Source organism: Neltuma alba, unplaced genomic scaffold, assembly GCF_004799145.2.
Source record: "Neltuma alba isolate B1F8T4 unplaced genomic scaffold, ASM479914v2 tig00012173_pilon, whole genome shotgun sequence".
Taxonomy (NCBI): Eukaryota; Viridiplantae; Streptophyta; class Magnoliopsida; order Fabales; family Fabaceae; genus Neltuma; species Neltuma alba.
Window position 1 is genome coordinate 51044 of NW_021636718.1, and position 8218 is coordinate 59261.

Here is an 8218-nt window from a genome sequence, read left to right on the forward strand (position 1 = left end):
GTTTCACTTTCAGATGTTCACCAATTACCCTATGATATATATACTTGTTATAGTCTTACAGAACTTTTATAATAATAAAACTAAAAGCATTATAGGATCACCGCTGAGATTTGGATTTAGTGAAAGAAGCTAGTTTTTCACAGTGTAGCAAACTAGAGTTTAAATCTCCTCTGGAGAAGTACTCATATTTAGTTTTCAAGAATGCCTTATATAAACTTTCATTAGGGGAATACTTATGCTTAATGAAAAAAAATTGAGTTTTTAAGTTTTGTATGTATTTTAGATGATGTCGAATTGCTAAACTAAATCGATTTAGGTCCTCTAGGATGCTATGTGTACTTTTAAAGATAACCATATCAATTTCTCCATTTCATATTCACACTTTACAGAATTCTAGGGAAAAAAAATCTTTTGATGCCTATTTTTTTAATAAAAAGATTAAATGATATTAAGAAAAAAATAACATTATATTTAGTACATGACTAAAAGGAGAGCAGTAAAATGAAAGATTTGAAGAAACAGAAGACAAAGGAATAACAACTACAACACCTAAATTTTACTAAAAAAATTCAATACCATAAAAATTTAGTAAGAAAGAATAGTATGCTATAATTATTCAATTTGTCTTATGAAAAACTTTATCATAAAGAATTTAGTTAGCCAAACTCTTGGATATAAGGGGGAAAATAGTACAGCATTAATTTCTTTTGCTTCTCTATGATATAATGACTTTTTTTTTTTTGCGTGTAACTATGATATAATCACTTTTTATGTTCACGAGTTGTGTTCCAATTAAGTTCATTGCAATTTATTTTAAATAAGGTCCTCAGGGCGGATCCTTGGATCAGGGATGTAATAAAGCACTTGTTCCCTACCAACTTCTTAGGTAAAAGGCCCATGTTTTGGCCCATTTGATGGACATATAATCCTTTAAAAAATCAATAGTCTCACGCTAAAAAATTAAAACAACGTTGGAGGATGATAATGCCTAATTTACCCATCGTCTGTGATTCAGCAGTAGGAACAATATCCTCTCATCCAAAAAGGAGGGGGCTCAATTCCCCATCATGGTGTTTGAGGAGACATTCTAGAATGAGAGTGCCTAGGTTTACACTTGAGAGTATAATATAGGTTCACCCTGCTTAACATTAATATCACTTAAGAGGAGCCATTTAAACGCCTTGTCCTTGGTTTGGGTTGAATTTGAACCCCTATCTAAAATTTTTGTAGCAAAAAAAAAAGAAGAAGATAATAATGCCTAATTTAGGGCTTGTTTGAAATGTTAGATGGGTTTTACCTTGGTCGCCATAAAAATGCTTATGAGTAGTTCTAAATGGCAAATGCAAACAAGCCCTTAATTGGTGATGAGCAAAAAGATTCATAAAAAAGGGATTTAAGAAAAGAAAAATAAATCCTTGATGCATTTTTTAACTAAAACAAAACAAAAGTAGTATTTCCACCACGTAGTTGTTATACTGGTTAATCAGAAAGTAAAAACGATGACATTTTCATAAATAAAATAGGAGAAATTGCAAAAAAAAAAAGACCTTGGAATTGTAAAAACGCAGATAGGAACTCTTGACAATTTTACTTTATGTTTTGACAACTTTATGACATATTATTATTGTTAAAACCCAAAGTGAAGTTGTCAAGGGTCTCTATCTGCATTTTTACAATTCCAAAATCTTTTTTTTATAATTTTCCCAATAAAATATAAAATTAAGGATTTTTTTTAACACTGTATTGCTATCTAAAGGTCATCAAAATTACAGTAGGCTTCACTTTAAATGTGCATTTTTTATGGGGGGAAAAACACATTCAACTTATGGCCAAAAAAAAATCACCATATCTTTAGTAGAATTCAAAGCCCACATATTTTCTATTATCATATTATAGTGAAAACATAAGATTATGATTTTGGCCAAAAAAATACATAATCAATGTAATCAATAATGATATTTCGCTTAAGCATAAAAATAATGTAACTTAATTTGTAGAATTCTATCAACATAATCAATAACTTACTTTAATTAAACGAGAGGGACAAAAAATCAAATGGAATTTTACTTACTTATTTAAAACGAAATATTAATTCATGCCCATTGTTTGAATCTAAAGCGACATACACAAATATATCGCATGTGATTGTGTTCATAATTGCTTCCTAATGTTCATACAAAAACTGAAACTATCGTTCATATTACGTCTAATTTAATGTCGTATTCTTGATACCAATGTCATAAAAATTTATATTTATTGCCGACATTATTATTAATTAGCAAAAAATAAATTAAATAAAATTACAATTCAGCAACTTCAGGAAGACACATGGGCTATATATAAATAACTCTTATTGGGGGCAAAAATTTTATATCCCAGTTGTATATGAGATAACGAGACCTTGTTGCTTCTCATCCAATATGTCATTAAAATATACGGATTTTTATTTGTTAATGTCTTATTATATTTATTGAAATTTACATCCTCATATTTTAGACAAACCAATCTCGGGCTTCAGGCTCTATTTGTATTTCATGATGAAGCTTCAAGGATAAAATAGTGATTTCACTTGATTATTAGTGGAGGACTCTAATTAAATCCTTTATGTTTATGTGCTCCAATGAAATCATAATTTTATTTGGTACTCTCCCAGTTCTAAATATAAAGCTAATTTTGTAGTGTAAATTATATTATAAAATGAGTTTTATATTTAGGACATAGAGGCCGTTACTAAACCAATATTTACGTTATTATATATATATATATATATATATATATCTATGTATGTATTTTTTTTGCTTTTGACATGGGCGCATAGAAGTTGATTACTCTAGAACGTGCAGAGTTGACCAGCTGACATAAAATGTACAATCATGTATAAAATTGATAATTGTTATTAATACTGATATTGTTTATTATTACCTTCTATCCTTAGTATAAGAATTCGTTTGATTTTATTTTGATTTTAAATATAAGATTCAAATTCACTTTGTTTCTCATATTTATCCACTTTTTTTAAAGATAGTTTTTGTAGTAATGGTAGTTATAATTAATATACTTGATTAGTAAATGTATTCTGAGAAAAATAATATCTATTTATTACAAATAACTAACTTAAAAAACTTTTTAATCTACTCAAATTAGTCAACTAACTCTTATACCAAGCACCGGAAGTAGTATTTTCTCTTGGTGAAATGATTTACTCCTCCAGTCCTAGATATCAGTATTATTTTTCTATATATGTTTATGTGTATAAATATATGCGTGTGTGTGTGTGTGTGTAATATAATATAATTGTCTTATGTATATTTCAACAGGTAGTTCTCCTTGCCGTGAGATAATCATACATACACAAGGAAAGTGAAGGAACTACGCTGTCCGTTGTCTGTTGGCTATAAACTTCATCATAGATTCATTTAGTATTATTTTATTTTTGATGACATGTAAATGCTTCTCTTAGAGCTTAGTCTTACTAATTTTGACTTGGTTAAAATTTAAAATTTAGTTCCTATAATTTTGATTTATTAAAATTTAATTCTTAACTTCTGATTCGGTGCAGATTATCCTTGCAATTTTAACAAGTAAAAATATTAATATCTATATGTTAAAAAATAAAATAGTTCAACTACAAATCTACTTATAAAATATTTTCAAATGTACACCAAGAACTATAAAATTTTATTAGTTTCAAAATAATATGAAAATGTCATATAACCGTTAATATGACTTGACATACAATAGGTTTTTTTTTCCCCTCACACTTGTACAATAATGTGGGCCCACAAAAATTGATGGACCTTAGGGTGCGTTTGGTTGGAGGGGAGGGGAGCGGAGGGGAGGGAAAATGAGCCCCTCGCCTCATTTGGTTAAAAATTTTGGAGGGCCCTCTCCTCCACTCCCTCCCCCCCATTTTGGCTCCCCTCCAAATTGAGGGTTTTTGGAGGGGAGCTAAAATTTTGGACCATTATGCCCTTATAGTTTTTTTAATATTCTATTTCTACCCATAAAATATATTATTATAATATTTATTTCAAATAAAAAATATATTATCCTAAGTAAAAAAGATAAAAAAAAAATACATTATTATAATTAAAAATATATTATAAAAATTATTTAAATAAAAAATTATAATATTATAAAATTAATTGTTTTTTATAAATATATTATTTATTAAATATATTTTAAATCTGGAAAAAAAGATAGCCTAAAGAGAATAAAATTTCATTTTTCTTAGAGCATATAAAATTTGTTAATTTGATTATTTTAAATATATTATTATATTAATTAGAATAAAAAATTACTGTACCAATTTTTTAATACACATATTAACATGATAAGACTTAATTTTTATTAAATTATATGATTTAAATTAAGATGTAAATTAATTTATATAATATATCAATAAAAAATATAAACTAATATGTCAGGATAAAATGGTAAATTGATCGTTACTATCCCTCCCCTCTTCTCCTTGAACCAAACAAGGGATCATTAAATACCCTCTCCTCCCTCTTTTTTAATCAAACCAAACAAGGTGAGGATGAAACCTCCCTTCCCCTCCCCTACTCCTCCCTCCCTTCCCTCCCCTCCCCTCCCCTCACCTCAACCAAACAGGCCCTTAGGGGATGTGATATTTTTTTGCATCATTTTGAAATTTTTGTATGTATTTTTGTATCCAAAAAAAATTTATAACGCCTGATGCACATTCACAAATACTCCATGAGTAAATTCACATTTTAAAACCAAAATAAAACTATAAAGACTAAAATTATTTTCTAGGGACTAATGCTTTAAACAATTAGAATTATATGGACAGAATTATATTGTACTAAGTTAAAATTTAGAGATTGGGTCTTAATTGAATTATGCGGAGTCATGGTTTATGAACTAATTTTAAGTAAGTGAAAACCATATGAAATTTCCCTTAAGTTTACTTCACATATATAGATGCTAGAAATCAAATGCTAGAAGAAAAAGATTGAGAAAGACAAACAAGAGGCCAGGAGCTAGTAGTATTAGTTGGGATTGGGCCAGACGCTCCAACTATTGTCTCCCTTTTCCGTTCATCTTTTTTTTGGGGGGGGGGGGTGATTATTAGCTCTTAAACAAAATAAGCACGTTTTGATACTGTTGTCTTTTTTGTGACTTTTAAAAAAATGACGCAAAATTTTACTGCATTTTTATTTGAAAATTTTATTAAAAAAATACAAAATCACATCCTTTCATGACTGCATATGGCCCTTATTTTATCAGAAAACTAATTTTCTCCATTTATGCATATCATCCTTGAATGGGGCCATGCTAATTTTTTTTCTCCTTTCAATAGAAGTCCAATTTTATTAGATGCTATAAAAAATATGGGTAAAAATATAAATTTACTTTGAAAGTTTCCGTTCAGAATAAATATTGTCCTAAAAATATTTTTGACTTCAATGTAACTCCGAAAGTTTCAAAATGTAACAATGTTGTACTAACCATTGAAAAACTAATGTTTGTTAATATTTTTAATTTAATGGTAAAATATAATATTGCTCTATTTTAACATTTTTGGGACAACATTAAATAGTTGAACCCCAAAAAAAACTTTTGGTGTCATCAAGCAGCTTACCGCAAAAAAAAAAAAAAAAAGCAGCTTGCTGGGAGCGTTGACTCACATTCATGCCCACATGAGTTGGTATTTTAATATTGATTATGAAGACCCAAAAAACAAGTCGCACTTGTTATCTTATTTTCGTTGAAGTACCAAGACATATTAATATCCAAATATGTCTTCCACATACAACGCCACTTCTTCATGGGAATTGCCAATTTTCCATGTTCCATAACAACTTGGGATCCTTCCGGTGGCATTCTCATAGTTTCATCTCAATCTCAATGGCATTTTCATCAACCAACTCAAATATAAACCTCTGTCAACCTCACCCATTGATCAGCCCACGGCATTCTCTTTCTCCCTTTGTGGACTTTCATTGATTCACGACTGTTCAGTTTGAGCGTATCAGAATGCAGAAGCTTGAATTTCTATTGCTGCTATTCTTAGCAACCTTCCCCATCACTTTTTCCATCACTGATGGTAATTACCTGTGAATCCATTTTATTCGTGATCAATGAAAAGCTCAAAGATTCTTATGTGTTTGACAAATTACCCAATGAAGACTACTCACTATTTTGCTTTATTTTCCTGCTGATATTTTCAGGTCTGCTTCCCAATGGCAACTTCGAGCTTGGTCCTAAGCCATCACAACTGAAGGGCAAAGTAGTCACAGCTCGCGACGCCATACCCGAATGGACCATTTCTGGGTTCGTTGAATACATAAGATCAGGCCACAAACAAGGTGACATGATGGTGATTGTGCCTGAGGGAGACTCTGCTGTGAGGCTTGGAAATGAAGCTTCCATTATGCAGAAAGTGAAGCTTGTGAAGGGAATGTACTACTCCATAACGTTCAGTGCAGGTCGTACGTGTGCACAAGACGAGAAGATTAACGTATCTGTCACTCCCACGAGTGAAAAGAGGAACTGGGGCGTGTTTCCCATTCAAACAGTGCATAGTAGCCATGGATGGGATTTTTATGCTTGTGGGTTCAAAGCAGATCACCCAGAAGTGGAGATTGTCATCCACAATACTGGTGGGGACGAACATCCTGCTTGTGGTCCTGTTATTGACTCTGTTGCCTTGGCGGTCTTGAACCATTCTAAGAGAACAAATGGTAAACTCCCTCAATGGCCAAAAACTTAACCATCGTATTTGCGCCTTCGCTGTTAAAACCTCTAGTACAAGTTTGAATTAGAGTTATGATGACATATGTGTGTGCGTGAGTTGCATTTTCAAGGCATTCCATTGATTCCTTTCCTACATTACTCCGAAAATTTTATTTCTCCTTTTAGGAAAAAGGGGTCTATGCGTGTGTTATATTTTATGAGGGATAAAAACTCAGAGAGAGTTAATTATTGGGATGCATTTGGGGGCTAATTAGAGGGAGGGAAGGGAAAGTATCCAAAGAAGAAGAGAGTGGCAAGGGGCAAAGTGTTCTATTTCTCATTTCCTTATTTATATAACTTTCTCTTCAAGAATTTTTTAAGTTAAAACTCGCTGTTGTTGAAATTTACACATTATCATTTTTTATTTATTTACAACACCCAAACAGTAAGGGGGGAAAAATATTCAGTAAAACTATGTTTATTGTCAGGTTTTACATATAAATCTGTCCATTACTATGAATCACACTAAAATGTTTTAATCTAGAAGAGAACTTGATAATAATGTTTAGAAGTTACACAGGGATTTCCTCATTTTCTTTATGCAATTTGGTAACAAAAACTTGACAGCTTAAATAACTTCAAGTCCGATTCTTTCACTAAACACCGGCTTCTAATGACAATATTAACTGAACACTGCTTGTTTTGCACTGTGTGTTCAGGGAATTTGCTGAAAATGGGGACTTTGAGGACGGTCCATATGTGTTCCCAACAAATTGTGGGGTCCTGATCCCACCCAACATGGATGATCCTCACAGCCCTTTACCAGGATGGATAGTAGAGTCTCTCAAGTCTGTGAAGTACCTAGACTCTGATCACTTCTCTGTGCCTAAGGGCAAAAGAGCCATCGAGTTTGTTGCAGGAAAAGAGAGTGCCATTGCACAAATTGTCAGAACACAGATTGGCAAGATTTATGATCTGTCATTTGCTGTGGGAGAACAAACAACGCTTGTGAAGGTCCATGACCATGACTGTGGAGGCATTTGCAGGCACAGAAACTGTGAAGGTTTCTTTATGATTCCAAGGGCAAAGGAGAGGGTTCACAAGAGGGAGGCTTCGGGTTCAGGCAGTGTCCTCTCGCACTCATCATCACCTTCTTTAGCACATTTTACAGCATGAAGATGAAGATTGATGGCTCACTTTGTTGGACCTGTTCTTGATGATGTCAAATTGTTGAGTGTGTGCGTATCTTAGACATCCTTAATTGTATTAAATGTGAATCTTGAGGTGTTTCACTTTCCAAAGCTCACAATTAGCCTATGATATATACTTCGTTATAGTCTTCCAAAATTCTTGTGATAATTGTGCCAGAGAGAAGTGTGACTATTTGTATGAGTTTTTATGTTTTATAGGTACTCTTGTAATGAATGCATTAAGGATCATGAATTATGTTCATCAGCCAAATTTGTTCTTCAAGTTCTGTTTTTCTGCATTCTCTTTGAAATTCTGTTATTTCATT

General features: G+C 31.8%; 1 pseudogene; it reads left to right on the forward strand.

Annotated features, from left to right (window-relative positions):
• Positions 1–5980: 5980 nt before the first annotated feature.
• On the forward strand, positions 5981–7953 carry LOC114724170 (uncharacterized; annotated as a pseudogene).
• Positions 7954–8218: the final 265 nt, after the last annotated feature.